The sequence below is a fragment of the Bubalus kerabau genome, chromosome 11 (genome assembly GCF_029407905.1).
Source record: "Bubalus kerabau isolate K-KA32 ecotype Philippines breed swamp buffalo chromosome 11, PCC_UOA_SB_1v2, whole genome shotgun sequence".
NCBI lineage: Eukaryota > Metazoa > Chordata > Mammalia > Artiodactyla > Bovidae > Bubalus > Bubalus kerabau.
In genome coordinates this window covers 31164445-31185075 of record NC_073634.1, presented here as the reverse complement: position 1 = coordinate 31185075, position 20631 = coordinate 31164445, and the positions used below count along the sequence as shown (strand labels likewise).

The following is a 20631-nucleotide window of genomic DNA, read 5'->3' as shown; positions in this document are numbered from 1 at the left end:
TGAGCCATGAGTGTCAGCCATCTTGGAACTGGATCCTCCAGCCCCATTTGAGCTTTTTTGGTCAGCCAGAGCCCTAGCCAACAATCCTGACTGCAACCTCATGAGAGACTATGGGTCAGAACCATCCAGCTAAAGCTGCTCCTGAATTCCTAACCCACAGAACAGTATGGGATAATACTATTTCTTATGGTCTTAAGCTGATAAATTTATGATAATTTGTTACTCAGCAATAGATATCTATAATTCAGGAGGTAATAGATAAACCAAGCAGGAAGAGACTTAGGGTAAACATTGGAAGAAAAATGTTTTCCCTGTGACAATTGTTCATTCACTTGGCCAATATTTACTGAGTGCCTCCAGGGTGCTAGGTACCAGGCCTCTGAGTTATACATTTATCCCTCCTCTGGAGAGAGACAAAGGAAAACAAACACTGGTAATATTAAAAGCATGATCACATGGATCCCAGTGCCTATGAAAAGGTGAGTTAGGCTGACCTGGCTCCTGAGAGCTGGGAATTCAGACATAGTGGTGTCCTAAAAAGCAAATGATCCCTGCTACTTTGAGCTCCACTGTGTCAGCTTTTATCTTAAGCTTGAGGCTTTAAGCCCTGTTAAAACACAGATCCTCTGGGAGGGCCATTATGAGTTTAGTGTGGATGAATTTCAGATTCTTTTTTAGAGGTTGTACTGGGAAGGTAGGAAAAAATCATGTAGAACCTGCAGGGAGAGTGGTGTTAGGAGATAAATTTTGGAAATTTTACATTCTAAAGTAAGAGACAAATTCCATTTGTAAACAAACCTAGTAATAGAAATAATAGGTACCATTTACCATACAGTGTGTGATTAAAACATATCTTTGCTTCTTGAAGAGAGCCTACAAGATCGGTATTATTCTCCCCATTATGCAAATGAGGAAACTGGGGCTAAATAAATCTAGGTGACTCACCCAGGGATACATCTTACTAAGTGGTAGAACCTGATTTTGTACCAAGGATTGTCTTCCTCCAAAGTTCACGCTTCCCCACCATACTACACACATTAAATAACACAAAATGACCATTTTCTACCCTTTTCTTCCTGTATAGAAACCGGGAAAAAAAAAACACTCAAGAAATTCAAGCTTGCTGTTTCTATTATTCTAACAAGTAGCTTATAGATTTTCTAAAAAATGAACTTTGCTCCTCTAATGCTGCAAATGAAAAAACTGTGTGAAAAAATTAATAGCAGACTGGAAGGAGAGAGGCCCATTTCCTTCACGTGAATGTAGGGTTTGATGAGAAGTTCTGAAAGCTGTTTTGGAAACCAGACGTCTGGCAAAGCAGCAGAAAATGAAAACTCATAGAGAGGTAGCACTTTCATCACACAGCTCACACGCCGGGGGAGCTCAGGGGAGAAATAGGAATGCGATCATAACACACACTTGGCTGATTTGTACCACTTCCAGGCATTTCCTACAGAACCGTGAAAGGCAGGAGGAGACATGAGGTATGATGCAGCAACAGATATATTCATCACACAGGCCACAACCTCCCAGAACAAAAAGTTTCTATCTGCTCAAGCCAAGCAGGGAAGAAAGCTTTAGGTCAAGGTGTTCCCTAACCCTGCCCCAAGCCAGCCTGTGGTCAGCTGGAACACTGGGCCTTGAAGGAAAAGTCCCTTTTTCCTCTTCTTCAGGTCAGTGCCCTCTTCACTCCTGAAGCTACAAAGATGAAAGTTAACCCTGTTTTTTTTTTTTTTTAAATAAACATTATCCTCTGTCTCCAAAGAGAACAGTAAGCAAAGGCCCAGACCAAACCTAGAAAATTAGAAGTGAGAAGCTAAAATAGTGTGTGTGTTTAAGGTAGAAGGATTAAAATGATGCTATAGCATTATACTGTTGGCTCCTTCAAATCACCTTCCTGAGGAAAAAAAACTGCAATGTTGAAGAGACAAGGCATCCTTCCTTTATTCTGGAGCTACTCTGGCCTCTCTGCTGAGCAGCCTGGCCCAAACAATTCATTGAAAAGGAGAGCTCTTATTGCATCTACTGCCGAATGGGTGTTACAGGGAAACAATTTTCTTCTGGTACTGGGGAAACTTGGGGCTTTTTATAAGCTCTTACAATGTCCTCCCCCCCTTATTTGCAGCTCAAGAGGACAGCCATTTGATTTCTGGGTGAAAGTGACCTGCAACTTGGTAAATCATTAACTAGAACTTCTGGTTGATTCTCAACCTATCAACCTGAATTGTACACCTACTAGACTCCTGACTTGGCTCTCTCTCATGTTGATGCTCTGCTTGAAAGCCTCTCTGTGCTTAGTCACTCAGTTGTGTCCAACTCTTTACAATCCCATGGGCTATAGTCCACCAGGTCCTCTCCATGGGGATTCTCCAGACAAGAATACTGGAGTAGGTTGCTATCCCTCCTCCAGGGGATCTTCCCAACTCAAGGATCGAACCCAGGTCTCCCATATTGCAGGTGGATTCTTTACCATCTGAGCCACCTAGAAAGCCCATGAATACTGGAGTAGGTAGCCTATCCATTCTCCAGGGGATCTTTCCAACTCAGGAATTGAACAGGAGTCTCCTGGATGGCAGGTGGATTATTTACCAGCTGAGCTACCAGAGAAGGCTCTCTAGGTATCAGAAATGTCTTCTCACTCTTCAAGGGGAGGAGTTTGATGTTGGAGTATCATGGCAAAGGAGTTCAGAAAAATGTTTTAAAGGCCAGAATAAATGGAAAAAAGGTCCTTCTCTCTTTCAGATAAGAGCCAGTCAATGGTCATTGTCAGAAAATAGCCACAGTTTCTCATCAAATCTGAATTAGAAAACAGAAGACCCTAAATTAAGTCTATTAACACAATTCCATCACTATTTTCTTCTAAACAACCTGAATGTTGAAGTCTTCACCTTTGCATAGTCTCAAACTCCACCAGGCACCAGAAATGTTTGGAGGGCTTGATGAAACATACACTACTGGACCCATTTCCAGTTTCTAATCCAGCAAGTTTGGGGAGGGGCTGAGAATTTCATTTCTGACAAGTTCACAGGTGATCCTAATGTTGCTAATTCAGGACCAAATTTTGAGAACAGTCTGGACTACATTATTCCTTACCTGAATCAACTAAGAGTGATACACTTGTTTTTTCAAAATAAATTAGGGCCTGGCTTAGGATATAGAAAAAACTAGAAAGACCATCACTTCACCATTACAACAAAAAAACAGACAACTAGATCAAAGGACCAGAACGGAATCCAGAAATCAGCCCACATATATATCTAAAATTGATTTTCAACAAGGGAGAAAGGCAATTCAAAGGAGAAATTATAGTCTTTTCAACACATGATGCTGGAATAATTGAATATCCATATGCAAAAAATAAGTTTGGGGCTTCCCAGGTGGCTCAGATGGTAAAGAATCTGCCTGCCATGCAGGAGACCCAAGTTTGATCTCTGGGTCAGGAAGATCCCCTGCAGAAGGGAATGGCTACCCACTCCAGTGTTCTTGCCTGGAGAATTCCAGGGACAGAGGAGTCTGGTGGGCTACAGTCCATGGGGTCTCAAAGAGTCGGACACAACTTAGTGACTTACACACTTCATACCTTTCATCTTGTACAAAAATTACCTCAGAATAGATAATAGAAAAACATGTGAAACCTAAACATTGGAGAAAGTTTTCATGACCTCGAATTAGATAGAGCTTTACTGGCTATGACTGAAAGTACAGTTCATAAAAGATGGATAAACTGAACATCAAGATTAATAACTGCTATTTAAAAGACATTAAAGATTAATAACTGCTATCTAAAAGACATTGTTAATAGAATAAAAAGATAAGTCACAAAATGAGGGAAAGTATTTGCAAAATACGTAGCTGGTAAAGCACTAATATTTAGAATTTATAGAACTTTCAAAACTCACTTATAAGGAAACAAACCAATTTTTTTAAATGAGCCAAATATTTGAAAGACAGCTCACCAAAAAAGATATATGGATAGTAATTAAAAAAGATAAAATAAAAAATTAAAGTAAAAAAGTAAAAAAAGATAGTAATTGAAAAGATGCTGAACATTAGTTTTAGGAAAATGGAAATTAAAACCACAGTGAAACCACGATATTCCTGTTAGAATGACAAAACATTAAAATAACAACAATAACCTAAAACTTGAAAATATCAAGAGCTGCTGAAGATGCAAACTAACTGGAACTTTCATTACTGGTGTGAAAACAAAATAGTTTCTCCACTTCAGAAAACACTTCAGTTTCTTATCAAATCAAATATATGCTTACCATGTACGATCCAGCGGTCCCACCCCTAGGTATCTACTCAAACGAAATGAAAACTTTTCCCACAAAAACCTATATTTGAATATCTTTAGCAGCTTTATTTGTAATCATCAAAAACTGGAAATAATCCACAAGTACTTGAACTGGGGGACGACTAAACAAATTGGTTTACATCCATACAGTGGAATTCTATTCAGCAAAGAAAGGAATTATTGATACAATCATCAACATGAACGAATGTCAAACGTAACACACTAAAGAAAAAAAAACAAAAAAACAAGTCAAGCCCAAAAGGCTAAATACTATATGTTCCATCCAAATGACATTCTAGAAAGGGCAAAACTATAGGTGCTGAAAAGGGATCAGTGGTTGCCAGGTGCTTTGGGGGGTGGGGGGTGGGCAGAGTGGTGAGCAAAAAGTTTCACTATGAAATGGAAAGATAATGTGAGAACTTTGAAAGGTGGTGAAACTGTTCTATATTTTGATCACAGTAGAGGTTACCCGACTTACGTATTTGTCAAAACCCACAAAACTATACACTAGAACAAGCAAATTTTACTGTACATAATGGCAACCCACTCCAGTATTTCTACCTGGAAAATCCCATGGACAGAGGATACTGCCAGGGTCGGACATGACTGAAGCGACTTAGCACACACACATGCAATACCTTAATTTATAAAAAAAGTGGTGGGGCAGAGGGGAGTCTTTAGGAAAGGTCTATGAAAGCTTCAGCCCTGTGTCAACAGCTACTAGAGCTACGAAGAACTGCCTCGAGGATGGTTTAGAGCACATCTGCCTGAAGCATTTAACCAGCCTTTACAACTGAGACCTCAAGGGAGCAGAGCAGATTGCAAACCTGAGTCTAAAGAAAACTGGGGGGTCAAGTACAAACCAGGTCCTCTCTGTCTCTGCCTTCCCTGCTCTGACTACACGAACCAGGTGGATCTCCTGACTGCCCCCCACGGAAGTCACACTCCCAAGCTTCTAATTTCATCAGCCCTCCTGCCTAGGACAGAGCTTTCTCCCCTCTTCTAATCTCAATCTTCCCCACCCTTATAGACCTAAATCTTCCATGAGACTTTCCTTGCCAGAGCAGCATCTTAGGACTCGGGATCTTTACCATTCAATTTGATATTCACCCATTAAATATTTAATTATACACTGAGTGTTTGATGTAGTGTTCTCATTGTTCCCTCAACTGCATTGCTAGCTACTTTAGAAGTAGAAGCTCTTAAGATTTCTCTTGAATCTATCTCCCCAACCATCACCTCCAACACCTCTACTGCCTAGTTCAAACTAGCATTAATTGAATGAAATGCTGAGGAATCAACCACAGCGGGCAAGGGAAGCAATGTGGTACTAAACACATTGCGATTCATCTGCTCACAGCTCAAAATCCTTGTAAACTCTTCCTTTGCATACAAGGTGATTAAAATGTCTTTTCATAAAATAAAATCCATCCCTGGTTCTAGACAATTTAACAATCCCTAAAGGACCCACAAGAGCACAGTAAGTACATGCATTTCTTGATGTGTAATTGTTTCCACTGTACTCAATTCCTTTCAAAACAGCACATTAAAATGAGGATTGCATTTTTTTTTGACAATAATGAAATGAATTCTATACATTGTTTTCTTCTAGAAGTCTTTGGCCAAGCATCTTGAGTTAATAGACCCCCCTCTACAGATGTTTCCAATTTTCATGCATGCTTGTGTTTAAATTAGATAGGTCAATTTAATTAGTCTTTTAATCCTGCAGAACAGTGATGCAAGAAGAACACCATGCTGGGTTACTGCCATCATATTCTGAGTCTCAAGTTACATTTCATTATTTGTTCTCTGCTTAGTTTATGGTAAACCGCAAATGGAAAATGCAATACTGAAAAGAAAATTATTTTTTTCTTCAGAAATATTCCAATTGACATTTAAATTCTTTTGACTCTGTATTGAATTTTTAGTGATAAGGACACCATCAGCCTTCATTTCATTTGGATATATATACTCTATTCAATAATATCACAGAGTCATGTGTGTGGGTGAGTTGAAGAATTGTTTTTGTCCCTGCCCAGAATCACTGGGGCTGCAGGAAGACCCTATGACCCTCTGAGGCCTCCTTCAAAGTGAAGGCAGCATTGAAAAGGTTCAGAAAGTTGACAAGATCATCATCCAGGCTCATGATTTTGCCCAAGTCCAGCCCTTTCTAGTTATAGCCTAAAGGTACACGTTTAGGTATTATGCACAGGTAGACAAAATAAAATAGACATGCAAATGCTACTACACCAGTGAATATAAAACAAAACCACTAGGCCAGTGGTTCTCAAACTATAGCCTGCCTCAGAATTCTGGGAGGTTTGTTAAAGCACAGGTTGCTGGGCCCCACCTGGGTTTCTATTCAGGAGCTCTGGGTTGAGACCTGAGACCATGCATTTCTAACAAACTCCCAGGTGACGCTGATGCTGCTGGGCCATCAGGAGAGGGCACTTTAAGAATCAAAGACTACCCGAATCTATCTATGGTCCTGTGGGTCACCAGAATCAGCAGCAAATTCTGGACTGAGAGATAGGAAATAGCCCCAGAGAAAAGAGGAGCAACAGAGACTTCTTTAATCCATCAGTGCTCTGAACCATCCTTTCATCAAGACAGCCTCAGGTGGCTCCAGGGAGGGAGGCTCCCAAGGCGATTTTTTAATTGAAGTACTATTGATTTACAATGTTCGTTTCAGGTATACAGCATAGTGATTTTGGAGGGCAGATTATATTCCACTATAGGCAACTACAAGATATTGAGTATAATTCCCTGCGCTGTAGAGTAAATCCTTGTTGTCTACTTACATGATGTAGTTTGTATCTTTTAAATCCATCCTCCTCATTTCTCCTTCCCTCTCCCCTTTGGTAAGCGTAAGTTTGGTTTCTATGTCTGAGTCTGTTTCTGTTTTGTATATAGGTTCTTTTGTGTTATTTTTTTGATTCCACCTATAAGTAATATCTCAGAATAGCCGTCAAAAAGTCCACAAATAATAAATGCCAAGGCATTCTCATAAGCTATCTTTAGAGCGTTCCCAGGGAGTCTGCAGGCTTCACATCTCCTGAAGCTCTGATATAAACTTTTAGGGGCAGAACCACTGGGTCAGCATGGAAGTATCTCCTGTGAGTAGGTGACTAACACTAGGGATGAGATTGGCCAATGAGTAAATGGAGGGTGAATGGTCGTGTGAAGGATGTAAATTCAAAAGGGAGAATGGCACTGCAATTCCACATCCACCCTTGGAGCACCCATTGTGTCAAGGACCGAGCCCTGCTCTTCCAGGAACTAGAGGGGCTGTGTGCAATGCACTTCACCCCCAGGAGAGGGCGCTGAAGACCTTGGAGAAACCCTCAAGTATGATTGTGTGTTAGTTGCTCAGTTCAGTTCAGTTCAGTCGCTCAGCCTGCCGGACTCTTCGCCACCCCTTGAATCGCAGCACGCCAGGCCTCCCTGTCCATCGCCAACTCCAGGAGTCACTCAGACTCACGTCCATTGAGTTAGTGATGCCATCCAGCCATCTCATCCTCTGTCATCCCCTTCTCCTCCCGCCCCCAATCCCTCCCAGCATCAGTCTTTTCCAATGAGTCAACTCTTCGCATGAGGTGGCCAAAGTACTGGAGTTTCAGCTTTAGCATCAGTCCTTCCAAAGAAATCCCAGGACTGATCTCCTTCAGAATGGACTGGTTGGATCTCCTTGCAGTCCAAGGGACTCTCAAGAGTCTTCTCCAACACCACAGTTCAAAAGCGTCAATTCTTCGGCGCTCAGCTTTCTTCACAGTCGAACTCTCACATCCATACATGACTACTAGAAAAACCATAGGCTTGACTAAACGGACCTTTGTTGGCAAAGTAATGTCTCTACTTTTGAATATGCTATCTAGGTTGGTCATAACTTTCCTTCCAAGGAGTTAGTTGCTCAGGTGAGTCCAACTCTTTGTGACCCCATGGACTGTAACCCACTAGGCTCCTCTGTTCATGGAATTCTCTAGGCAAGAATATTGGAGTGAGTTGCCATTTCCTTTGCCAGGGGATCTTCCTGACCCACAGATTGAACCTGGGTCTCCTGCATTACAGGCAGATTCTTTACCACCTGAGATACAGGGAAGTCCATATGATTAGCTTCTTCCTATGTTCTTCCAGAGAGAAACCCTGGGGCCCTTCACCTTTAAAACACATAGAGACCTTGGCCCCACCCTCAGAGACTCCCATCTAAATGGGGACTGGCCCTCCACAGGGGATTTTTTTTTTTTAAGTTTCCCAGGTGATCATAACTGGGAATCAAAGCTGAGAACCACTGGTGAACCAGATCTGGGCTTCTTGGCCCAAAAGAAGCCTGTGTTATTTCTTTCCTTGACCTGGTGATAAGAGCATTTCCACAAGCAAGAGATTTGTTTTATTCCCCAAACCAAAAGTTACAGAAAAATGGCATTTCCATATGTCCCTTTCATTTTTCCAAAAAGGCAAAGGCACCAGGCAAGATTGCAGGGGAGGAGTGGTACAGCTTCTGTGCCTTATTAGGAAAGTAGAAAGCTACGGGGAATCCATTCACCTACCTAAATATGTTGCACCCACATCGGCTGGCAAATAAGGGTCAGCAGGTACAAAAATAACTAGACCTAATCCTGAATGACACGCACCCTCAGACTCACCTGGAGAGGCCTGAGATTTGCTGGTGCTCACAGCTTACCCCAGACAACTGATTCACAATCTCAGCAGGTGGGGCCCAGGCACTGGCACTTTAAAGCCACCCGGAGATTCTAATGTGCAGCCAGAGTGAAGAAGCCAGAGTGCAGACAGTAAGGGTAGGTGGTAGGGCCATTAAAAATCAGGAGAGGCTCAGGGGGGCATGGCATTGATCAAGCCAGAGGCATGTGACTCAGCAGCTGCCAGTGACACTGAATGAGCCTTTGGGTTCAATGTTTGGGGGCCATGACTCAGAACTGGGTATTGAAGGGAGGTATTCCAAGAAGAAGAGAGAGGGCCGGGGAGGGATGGAGAGGAGGAGATGTTACATCCTAATTGAAAAGTGCCCTGAACTGAAAGCCTGGAGGACAAAGTCTGGGTTCTGGGGACTTTCCTGGTGGCCAGTGGCTAAGACTCCATGCTCCAAACGCAGGGGGCCCGGGTTTGATCTCTGGTCAAGAAACTAGATCCTGCATGCCACAACCAAGTGTTTGCATGCCACAACAAAGACTGAAGCTCCCGCATGCCACAACTAAGACCTGGCACAGCCAAATAAAAATAAATAATAAAAAAATAACGTCTTGGTTCTGCCACTAACCATATACGTGACCCCTTGGCCTCAGATTCTCCCATGTTACAGGGGTAGCTGTGTGTTTTCAGGTCCCTTCAGCTTCTGAGATTTTCCAGGTGTTATAACAACATCACCTGAGTGTTCAGTAGACATGAGGTTGGATCCCATGGCAAAGGGGAAAAAGAGGCATCAGAGCTGAGTCTCTCCCAGGCAACTGAACGCAAATGCTTAAGTTTAAGGAGAGGTGGCGGAGGGTTATTTAGGAGCCCTCAATTATTTGAGAATTTCATCCTCTCAAACATCACTCAGAGATGTCAAAAAAAAAAAAAAAAAAAAAAAAAGGGCAGCTGACTTGATCTTCCTGTCCAGTGTTCAGGGTGAACTCAGCTTCCCAAGTAAAACAAACTCTCATCCTGAAATCTACAGGTTTATTTGGCTACTGTGTTTTGTCCTGTTAGTTTATAGGCTCGTTAAAGCAGGAACTGGTTATCTAATAGAACCTTCATGTTGTAGGGCATGGCTTAAACAAAGCACTTTCAGTGTTCTTACTTTTTATACAAAAGTTATGTTCCTGGAAAGCTGTGTATTAGTGGAATTTCCATCAATCAAACCCAATTTTAAATGTACATTAAGTGCGCCTGTGGTGAGTGCCTTTGAAGAGTGACTTAATTTCTTGGGTAATGCTAATAATTGTACTTAATTCAACTGTTTGGTAAAGCTAAATTTTAACATAGCAATTTTGATATAAAGTAGAGGTTGTTTTATGTTCCCTTAATTTGAACCCTTAAGGGATCTGGGGTGTGTTATAATAAATTCTGCTGTAGCCTCTACTCCTCCAGAATATTTGCAGCAAAAGGAGGGGTATTATACTGGTTAAACCTTTACTGTGCTCTGCGTGTTGAGCCACTTGCATACACAGAACAGAACAGTGATGACTTGCCCGTGCTACAAAGGCCCAGGAGCTGCACGGTGCAATGAAATAAGGAGAATCACTGTGGGTTGGGCACTGAGGTCCTTCCTTCTGCTCACCACCAGCCAGCTGTGTGCCGTTGACAGAGTCTCTTTCCTTTTCTGGGCTTTAGCTTGCTTATTGCTATGTCAGAAATATTGGACTAGCTGGTTTCTAAAGCTCTCTTCAGCTCTGGCATTTTAGGGTTTGGGGCTTCTTTGAAGAGTCTGGATCATCTGAGGTTATCAAATGCTATGGTCTCAGAACCACTCCATTAGTGCTCTGATTCAGCTTGGCACAAACGTGGAGGATGAGCTGCTGGAGACCCAAGCTCTCCGTGTGCAGTTATGCAGGTTGCACCTACACAAAGTATTCGGCCTTGGCTGCACCCGCCCCCAGCACAGGCTTGTGTTACCTCACTGCCTCCCCCACCCCAATGTGTTAGGCGCTGCACGGTATAGCCTGGCCCTGGTGAGAGCAGGACCTTTAAACCTAAGGGCGAGAAAGCACAAATCTTATGGTTAAAATCAAAGTCGAGGGGCTGGGAGGTCCCATGACAAAAAGGCTATATACCCTTCTGGGCCCATGGAGGTGTGGCTTAAGTGTGGAGATCATATACACATAAATATCACCCAGTTTCAGCGAGGAAGTCAGGGTAAAGGAGGATTTATGGAAGCCCAAAGACTTGCAAGGCAGAGGGACATATTTGGTTGACTAAAACATTCTTTTGGGTTTTTCCATAAGAGGTTATGGAAAATCCGAATGAAAGTTCTGGCCAACGCAATATCTAAAGAGATGACTGTGACTGGAAACATTAGTTACTGATTAGTCTTCATGAAACTGTTTCCTAGATGACCTGGTTCCTCCCTAGAGTCCTATGTTAAAGTTACAAAGAGGAGTAGTTTTCCAAACCTGGATGCTTATTGGAGTGACCTGTGAAGCTGGTACAGCCATAGAATCCTGAACCACTCCCCAGTCCCACTGAGCGACGCTTACAAACTTTTAATTTCAATCAGCTCCCTGGTGAATCTAGGGCCACCGACACAGCACAAACAACAGGACAGAGTTTGGAGAACACAGGTGAGAGCCATTGTCTGAGTATTAGTTGAGGAAGGATTGGAGAATAATTTACAATCACGATCAAGGGTCAGAAGAAGAGCAGGAACACCATTTAGGGCCTTCTGTCACAGTGGCCAAGTGAACATGGTCCCAGGCAGACAATCTGGGCCACCCAGTGGGCAAAGATAGCCCCCCAAAATTAGCCCGGTAGTCTGAGGACATTTAATCGGGGGAGCTGAGTTCTCAAGTGGTATTTACGGAATGCCAGTCCTCCCACTTCCCCTTCAGCTGCTACTCATCTCTGACCACCTGACACCTGAGGCCAACAGGAGTGTAAACCATGAAGATGGGGCAGACGCTGTGCCGATCCGCATCCCACCCCCTCAGCATGCATCTCTCTCAGCCCTTCACGTGCTTGGGGCAGATGCTGTGCCGATCTGCATCCCACCCCCTCAGCATGCATCTCTCTCAGCCCTCCACGTGCTTGGGGCAGACACTGTGCCGATCTGCATCCCACCCCCTCAGCATGCATCTCTCTCAGCCCTCCGCGTGCTTGCAGTAATCTTCTTTACTCCATTGCTCATTAGACACTTGGCCTGGGGCGTCATCAAATCAGGCCTCTGGTGGTCCCTGGAGAAACTGGGGCAGAGTCCAGAAGAAAGCCTGGTGATGACTTTGAAAGCTATTTCCCACCTACCCAGCCGGAGCTCCTATCCCAGAGAAAGATCACAATCTGAAGCTACATCTGTGTGTGCTGAGTTGCCTCAGTCATGCCCAACTCTTTGCAACCCCATGGACTGTAGCCCGCAAGGCTCCTCTGTCCATGGGATTCTCCAGCCATAAATCCTGGAGTGGCTTGCCATCTCCTTCTCCAGAGGAGCTTCATGATCCAGGGATCAATGTTTTATTTTAAAAATAGGAAAATAGGGACTTCCTATAGGTGGTCCAGTGGCTAAGACTTCATACCTCCAATGCAGGGGACCTGGATTCCATCCCTGGTCACGTAGCTAGATCCCTCAATGCAACTAAAGATCCTGAGTGCCACAACTAAGGCCCAGTACAGCTAATATATATATATTTTTATCTTAAAACATAGGAAAATATTTCTGTCATTTAGATAGAGAAGGATTTATTCAGAATGCAAAAGGCACAAACTTATGATAAAAATATAATCATATTAAAACATAAAACTGCAAGAAGACACCAGAAATAAATTATAATGACAAGCCATGGACACGTTGAGAAGATATTTGCCACACATAATAGACTCAGATTTGGTAGTTGAGTATGCATCAAAAACTTCTACCATCAAGAAATAGATGACCAACAGTCAGAAAAAAAAATAATAGCAAAGAATATGAATAGTTTCTTCTCAGGAGACATACAGCTGTCCACTACAGAATCCTTAACCTTACAGATAATCAGGGAAATTCAGATGAAAACAACAATGAGGTACCATGTTTTATTTATTGGTTGGCTAAAATTAAAACTCTGACATTCCTAAGTTTTGAAGAAGAGGTAAAAAAGCAAACTCTTATATACTGTCCCAAGGTGGTGCAAATTAATATAACCATGTTGAAGAAGAATCTGGCAATAATGAGCTAAGCTGATAATGTACATATCCTACAACTTAGCAGTTCTTTCCAAAGTACATGTGTGTGCTCAGTCGCTCAGTCATGTTCAACTCTTTGTGACCCCATGGACTGCAGTCCGCCAGGCTCCTCTGTCCATGGGATTTTTCAGGGAAGAATACTAGAGTGGGTTGCCATTCCCTTCTCCAGGGGATCTTCATGATCCAGGGATCGAACCTGTGTCTCTTGCATCTCCTCCATTGGCAGGTAGGTTCTTTACCACTGAGCCACCTAGGAAGCCAAAGTGTATACCCTAGGGAAATTTGCACACATATGTCAAAGAAATTCACACAAAGATGATCACTGGAACACTGTGGTAGTTTAAAAAAAAAAAACAAAAAAAAAAACACCTAAAAACAGCTTGAATATCTTACCAATAAGTCAATGAATAAAAACTTTGATACTGTCAGACAAGAACTATCCTCTGGTAGTTAAAATGAGTGAACTAGATATGTTAACACAAATATTCAAAACATATTCCCTTAAAAAATATTACAAAAGTTGCTTGTATATTTTTGAGATTAGTTGTTTGTCAGTTGCTTCATTTGCTAATATTTTCTCCCATTCTAATCTCAAAAATATACAAGCAACTCCTGCAGCTCAATTCCAGAAAAATAAACGACCCAGTCAAAAAATGGGCCAAAGAATTAGACATTTCTCCAAAGAAGACATACAGATGGCTAACAAACACATGAAAAGATGCTCAACATCACTCGTTATCAGAGAAATGCAAATCAAAACCATAATGAGGTACCATTTCACGCCAGTCAGAATGGCTGTGATCCAAAAGTCTAGAAGCAATAAATGCTGGAGAGGGTGTGGAGAAAAGAGAACCCTCTTACACTGTTGGTGGGAATGCAAACTAGTATAGCCACTATGGAGAACAGTGTGGAGATTCCTTAAAAAACTGGAAATAGAACTGCTTTATGACCCAGCAATCCCACTGCTGGGCACACGCACCGAGGAAACCAGAATTGAAAGAGACACGTGTACCCCAAAGTTCATCGCAGCACTGTTTATAATAGCCAGGACATGGAAGCAACCTAGATGTCCATCAGCAGATGAATGGATAAGAAAGCTGTGGTACATATACACAATGGAGTATTACTCCGCCATTAAAAAGAATACATTTGAATCAGTTCTAATGAGGTGGATGAAACTGGAGCCTATTACACAGAGTGAAGTAAGCCAGAAAGACAAACACCAATACAGTATACTAATGCATATATATGGAATTTAGAAAGATGGTAACGATAACCCTGTATGCGAGACAGCAAAAAAGACACAGATGTATAGAACAGTCTTTTGGACTCTGTGAGAGAGGGAGAGGGTGGGATGATTTGGGAGAATGGCATTGAAACATGTATAATATCATATATGAAACGAATCACCAGTCCAGGTTCGATGCAGGATACAGGATGCTTGGGGCTGGTGCACTGGGATGACCCAGAGGGATGGTACGGGGAGGGAGGAGGGAGGGGGGTTCAGGATGGGGAGCACGTTTATACCTGTGGTGGATTCATGTTGATGTATGGCAAAACCAATACAATATTGTAAAGTAATTAACCTCCAATTAAAATAAATAAATTTATATTAAAATATATATATATATATTACAAAAGAAAATGTACAGAATGATACCATTTATATAAAATCAAATTTACAAAACATTTATGGACACACATATATGTCTTTTATACAGACACATACATGCACACACATGAATGGGCTAAACACCAACTTCATCCCCGTGGTTACCTCTGGGAAAGAGGAGGAGCAGAAATCTCTTCTCAAGGGAATTCCAACTGTGTCTCTTGTCTCTAACAGTGAAAAAGATCTGAAGAAAATGTTACATTTTTATACTTGCAAACTAGTGGTAATGAGGTTGCCACTAAATTATTCCTGCTTTTTCATGTGTGTTTGAAGTATCTCCAATATCTGTAAAGGTTCTGTGTGCCCATGTGCCAGCAAGCATTCATTCTGAATGTGACATTATCATACCTCAAGGACTTGAACTCAGTCCACTGAATTTGGAGATGTAACACAGGAACACTTGTGACTGTCCTGCACAGCACAACTTTAAACCAAATACACCTGACAGATGAACTGTCGCCCAGGCTGGAGTTACGAGCCTGGGAGTATGATGCACAAATAGACACTTACATGTGAGCAAAGCCTGAACAGTGTCTAGGATGAGGGTGGGAAAGGGAGTTTCATTACTGCTCAGAGAGAACACTGCCGACCTCATATGTCCACTGTGCTCTGACTTTCTCCTGCTTCTCAGCCATTTTTACATCTCCAAGTTTTATTGGGTAAAACAGACTAGAAAAGGAACAGAAATCTCATTGAAAGGAATGTTGACTGAATAGTCCATCTCCAAAGAAATAATCCTAAAGACATTTTTAGTTCTATGGAAACACTCTCATAATCACTACTGCCGCAACAGATCTGGAATTACGAATGCCACCGTTGCCACGACAAATCTAGAAACATAAATGCCTACCAACTGGAAAATAATGAAATGAGATTTCAAACTGAGAGAATACAAATAATAATTATAAAGACTACATAATAAAATGGACAAATGTTTGCTAAAAAGAACATGGAAAAAGCACACTGAAGCTATAATCACATAAAAAGGTGTTTTCAAGTAGCTGAAGAACCGAAGATAGATAAAAATTAAAACAGCTATGCTAGCATTGTATTATCAACATTATTTTAACCTTTTAACATTTATTCCTTAACTATCTTTTTTGGTAACAGCTTTATGGGGACAGAATGTCCCCGTATTGTGGGTCACTATGTCAAGAAAGCTGAGCGCCGAAGAATTGATGCTTTTGAACTGTGGTGCTGGAGAAGACTCTTGAGAGTCCCTTGGACTGCAAGGAGATCCAACCAGTCCATTCTGAAGGAGATCAGCCCTGGGTGTTCTTTCCAGGACTTTCCATGTACCCGGACCTGCCCTCGAGCCTAGTCCTGTGCCACTCCTCCTGTGGCTGGATCTTCCTTGGGAAGCTGGTTGCCTGTAAGCCCCTCTGCCTGTCCTCTGACTGATGCCAAAGCTAAAACTCCAGTACTTTGGCCACCTCATGTGAAGAGCTGACTCATTGGAAAAGACTCTGATGCTGGGAGGGATTGGGGGCAGGAGGAGGAGGGGACGACAGAGAATGAGATGGCTGGATGGCATCACTGACTCGATGGACATGAGTCTGAGTGAACTCTTGGAGTTGGTGATGGACAGGGAGGCCTGGCGTGCTGCAATTCATGGGGTCACAAAGAGTCGGACACAACTGAATGACTGAACTGAACTGAACTGATACCACTGACCTACTTGAAGCAGGTCATCAATGGTCTTTAGTATATTCACAGGTGTGCTACCATCTCTACAGATAATCTTAGGACATTTTCATCATGACAAAAAGAAACCCCATGTGATAACGTCACATTCAGAATGAATGCTTGCTGGCGCACAGGCACACAGAGCCTTTACAGATATTGAAGGGTAAACCATACCCTTTAGCAGGCATTCTGCATTTCCCTCCCTCTTCCCCTGGCAATCACTAATGAAATTTCTGTCTCTAGCCTATTCTGGATATGTCATATAAATGGAATCATACTAAATGTGGCCTTTTGTGTCTGGCTGCTTTCACTTAGCATAATATTTTTAAGGTTCATCCATATCATTGCATGTATTGGTACATTATTTATTTTTATTGCCAAATAATATTCCATTGAATGGATATACCATACTTTATTTCTGTGGTCCTATCTTTACAGTACCCTGGAGGAGAGCATGGCAACCCACTCCAGTATTCTTGCCTGGAGAATCTCATGGACAGAGGAGCCTGGCGGGCTACAGTCCATGGGGTCACAACGAGTCAGACATGACTGAAGCGACTTAGTAGGCATACACATCTTTACAATAAGAACAATGGAGAGATGTTTGGAGAGTCTTCCTTCTACCCTATTCTAACATGAATTACTTTGGGGGCTGATTGATGACCTTGGGGGGAGTGAATGTCTTATAGAGTCTAGGTCTTCTGGATCATAACTGGGACTTGGCTTTGGGTAGGACAGGCCAGACTGGAGGTCTGGATCCAGGGACCAGAGTCTCTAGAGGGGAGAATTGACATCTGGTGCAATCTGGGAAAAGAGAAAAGGAACCGGGATGGGGGGCAGTGGGGCAAGGAGGGAGGGGCTTAGCACAGGTAGGAGGTGCTGGACAGGAGTAAGTTAGGAAGGAGATTCCAGGACAGAGGACAGGCAGAGGGGCTTACAGGCAACCAGCTTCCCAAGGAAGATCCAGCCAGAGGAGGAGTGGCACAGGACTAGGCTCGAGGGCAGGTCCGGGTACGTGGAAAGTCCTGGGACACTGAGCAGGAGGCCAGACCATGGACTTGACTATGGAGTCAGAGTAGCTCTCTGCTGCAGAAAGCCCAGTCAAGGTAGAGCTGGGGCTACTCAACCAGGAATTTGAAGCCAGAGAAGGACAGGGGGAAGCAGAACTAAGAGGATGCTGTCCCTTGGATCCTATAGACTGAACCTGACAGGGACTACAGAAATCAGGCAATGCAAATAGCTAGGATGAAGGAAATAATTCAGTCATCGTCATAAGAGCATTGATTATGCACCAAGCATGGTGATAGGTGGTTGCGTATATTATCAGTAATCCTCACAACCACTTACAAGGAAAGTACCACTACTACCCTAATTTTCAGATGAGAAGACCAAAACTTATAGAGGTACAACCATGATACAACAGAAAGTGACAAAGCAGGCTGAGAACCCAAGCCTGATTCCAAAGCCTACCTCTCCAGTTCTGAGGGTGGCACTGACTATTTGCTGAATCCACAGCAGAGAAAAGGTCCTGGAGCACCTGGCTGCATAATCAACACAAGTGCACTTTGTCATCCATGGTGTATGGATGTTGCCCCTGAAGGGTGGTGAGAGCCAAGGTGTGCCCGGGGCAGCATTCTGAACTACTCAAGAGGGTGGTCACAGACCCTCCTTCATTTGGACTTTCTCTCCTGGGAAATTCCATGCAGCAAGCAAAGGGGGATGAATCCCACAAATCACAGTGCTCCCTTTATCACAATCTGTTCTACTGACCTTTAATTCATCTTCTCCACAGCACTCCAGTAAGAACCTCTTACAACTATGACTGGATATTTCCCAGGGCACTGACGTGGATCTCAAAAAGACTAAGGGGCACCGAGCTGGCAGGATGACTGCCCCGTCTCTCACCATTGTTGACCTTCTTCTTTTAACAAGAGCTTGAGGCTGCTGTTCCTGGGTTTAGACAGCTCTTCTAAACCCTCGCCTTCTCTCCGCTCAAGTGAACAGACGTGACAGCTGTCCCTGCATACCCTGGGAAGAGCTGAGCCAGCATGTCCCTGGGTTCCGAGTTGGGTAGCTTACAATTAATTTCCATAAAATTAAAATGGAAAATAGATTCAGGTAAAGCGAGCCAGAAGACAAATGAGAAGACAAGTAGGCCAAGCGGCCTTACTGCATGGTCAGCCACAGAGTGACCGTGTATGACTCACAGCCAGAGACGGTCTGATCAAGGGTCCTGAGGGTGTGGGGTCCAGGGGTGGGCAAGAAGGTGAGAGACACAGGGCTCCTTTGCAGAAGGGCTCTGCAAACTCTGGTCACTTTGGTTGATATTCACTCAACATCCTATACTCCAGGAGGGCCTCTGTCAACTTCACAATCCATCGTGGCCATGCAGATGGGGGGTTAACAGCAGCCCTACTTGTTTTGTGTTTACTAATGACTTATATGTGCAGAGAACTGAATTCAGTTCATTTCTGGGCTTATCATCACTGCCATCCAGTTGGCCACACTCATAGGTATAAGTGGCCATTCATGTGGTCTCCTTGAAGGAGAAGAAAAAGCCCTTCACCATGTCAGTACCTTATGTTCTACTGTGAGCAAGTCCTTCTTTTGGGCACAGGGCCTGGGACACAGTACATGCTCCACCAGTGAGAGCCGTGCAGTGTGGGCCTCCCAGGTCCTCCTCTGGGACTAGAGTTCTCCCAGAACACACCCTACACTTGGTGCTCTGGTGTGGTAGTCATTTCCCCGCCTGATGGGACCAACCTAGGGCAGCTGGAGGCCCATGGGAGGTATATAGGGGGTTGGAAGTGCAGCAGGAATTGGAAAAACCATTCCTGGAGAGGGAAAGGGCAATGAGAGGGATGGCTGGAAGCAGAAGACCAGCATCCTCACTTTACCCAGTGCCACTTCTGTATCTACCCCTAAGTGGCTTCGTAGGCAGAATTTACCCACCTAATATCCAAGGATTTACAAGTGAAGCCATTTGCCTGGCTTTTTTCTTTTGTAATTAAGTATTCATTTACATAAAGTAGAATGCAGAGATCCTAAGGGTGAAGTCAGCGAGTTCTTACAAACTTATACACCAGTGCAGCCACCACCCTGAGCTGAGCTGTCTTTTCTGTACTGGTTGCAAGGAGTCCCACGCACAGCTCACACATCAGGAATGCCCACTGGGGAGACACGTCCTTCCCCCACAGCCTGATGCCTGTGGCCATCCATAAGATACAAAACAAAATAGCGACCAAGAAGCCTAAACGGAGTAAATGGAACTAGAACAGTGAGACAGAATGGGGGTGGGTAGAACTGAATCACCAACTCAGTGATTCAATTCTAAAGGCTGTGGTGTCAATGAATCTGGGCAAGAATCGACAAGCAATGGCTCTTTGTTGGGGGTGGGGAGGGGCGGGTCACGGTGACTGAGCACTGGAACTGACTCATGACACCTAGGCTCTTCCCACTCCTGACTCAGTTTTCTCCCCACCATCTCACTGCTTTGGAGTAAATCACATCACTGCTCTATGCCTGAGTCTCCAAACTCTGTAAAATGATGCTCTTGTGGACTGAATGCTCTTTTATGTCTTTTCTGGCTCCAGCTACTTAGTTCTGTCCGTGATCTAGACAGGGCAGTTTCATTGCATGGGGACTCCAAATTCTCCCTTGTTGACTTAACACAGACCCAGCCTCTAGAGCACCTATCTGATGCTCTCTGCAAACATGGACTCTTCATGAAGAGGACCAGGAAAGCAGGTATGGAGGCTGGGTTTATGCCAAGAGAGTGTAACTCAGCTGACACATTTTTATACTCTTGTGTCATCTGGTGAGAACTTTATCTTCCTGGGTCCTCTTCAAGAGTATTTGGGACAGTGGAACTCAAAAGCATTTAAGAAATAAAAAAGAACTCTGGAAAGAAGAAATTCTGATCTGTGTAATTTCACAGATTTCCAGTTTTTATAGGAAAACTAGTTCTCATCTTGTATGTCTCAGTTGTAACTCATCTGCAAGCCCCAGGTCAAATGCCACGTCCTCCCGGAAAACCCCTGGCTAGCAGGGTCCATGGACAATTCCTGCAAATTCTACTCACAGCCCTCTTAATGCCCATATGCCCTGT

The 20631-nt window shown here is 43.4% G+C and overlaps 1 protein-coding gene and 1 long non-coding RNA gene across 7 annotated transcripts in view; both read right to left on the bottom strand.

The window, feature by feature from the left end:
• PRKCE (protein kinase C epsilon) overlaps positions 1 to 20631 on the bottom strand; it is a 546248-nt gene that overhangs the window by 210816 nt on the left and 314801 nt on the right. The gene's annotated exons all lie outside the window — the stretch shown is intronic.
• Positions 13403 to 20631, bottom strand: part of LOC129623010 (uncharacterized) — a 32779-nt gene continuing 25550 nt past the window's right edge. The window contains exon 3 of the long non-coding RNA XR_008700247.1: positions 13403 to 13437. This is a non-coding gene — a long non-coding RNA (uncharacterized LOC129623010). The remainder of the gene's footprint in view (positions 13438 to 20631) is intronic.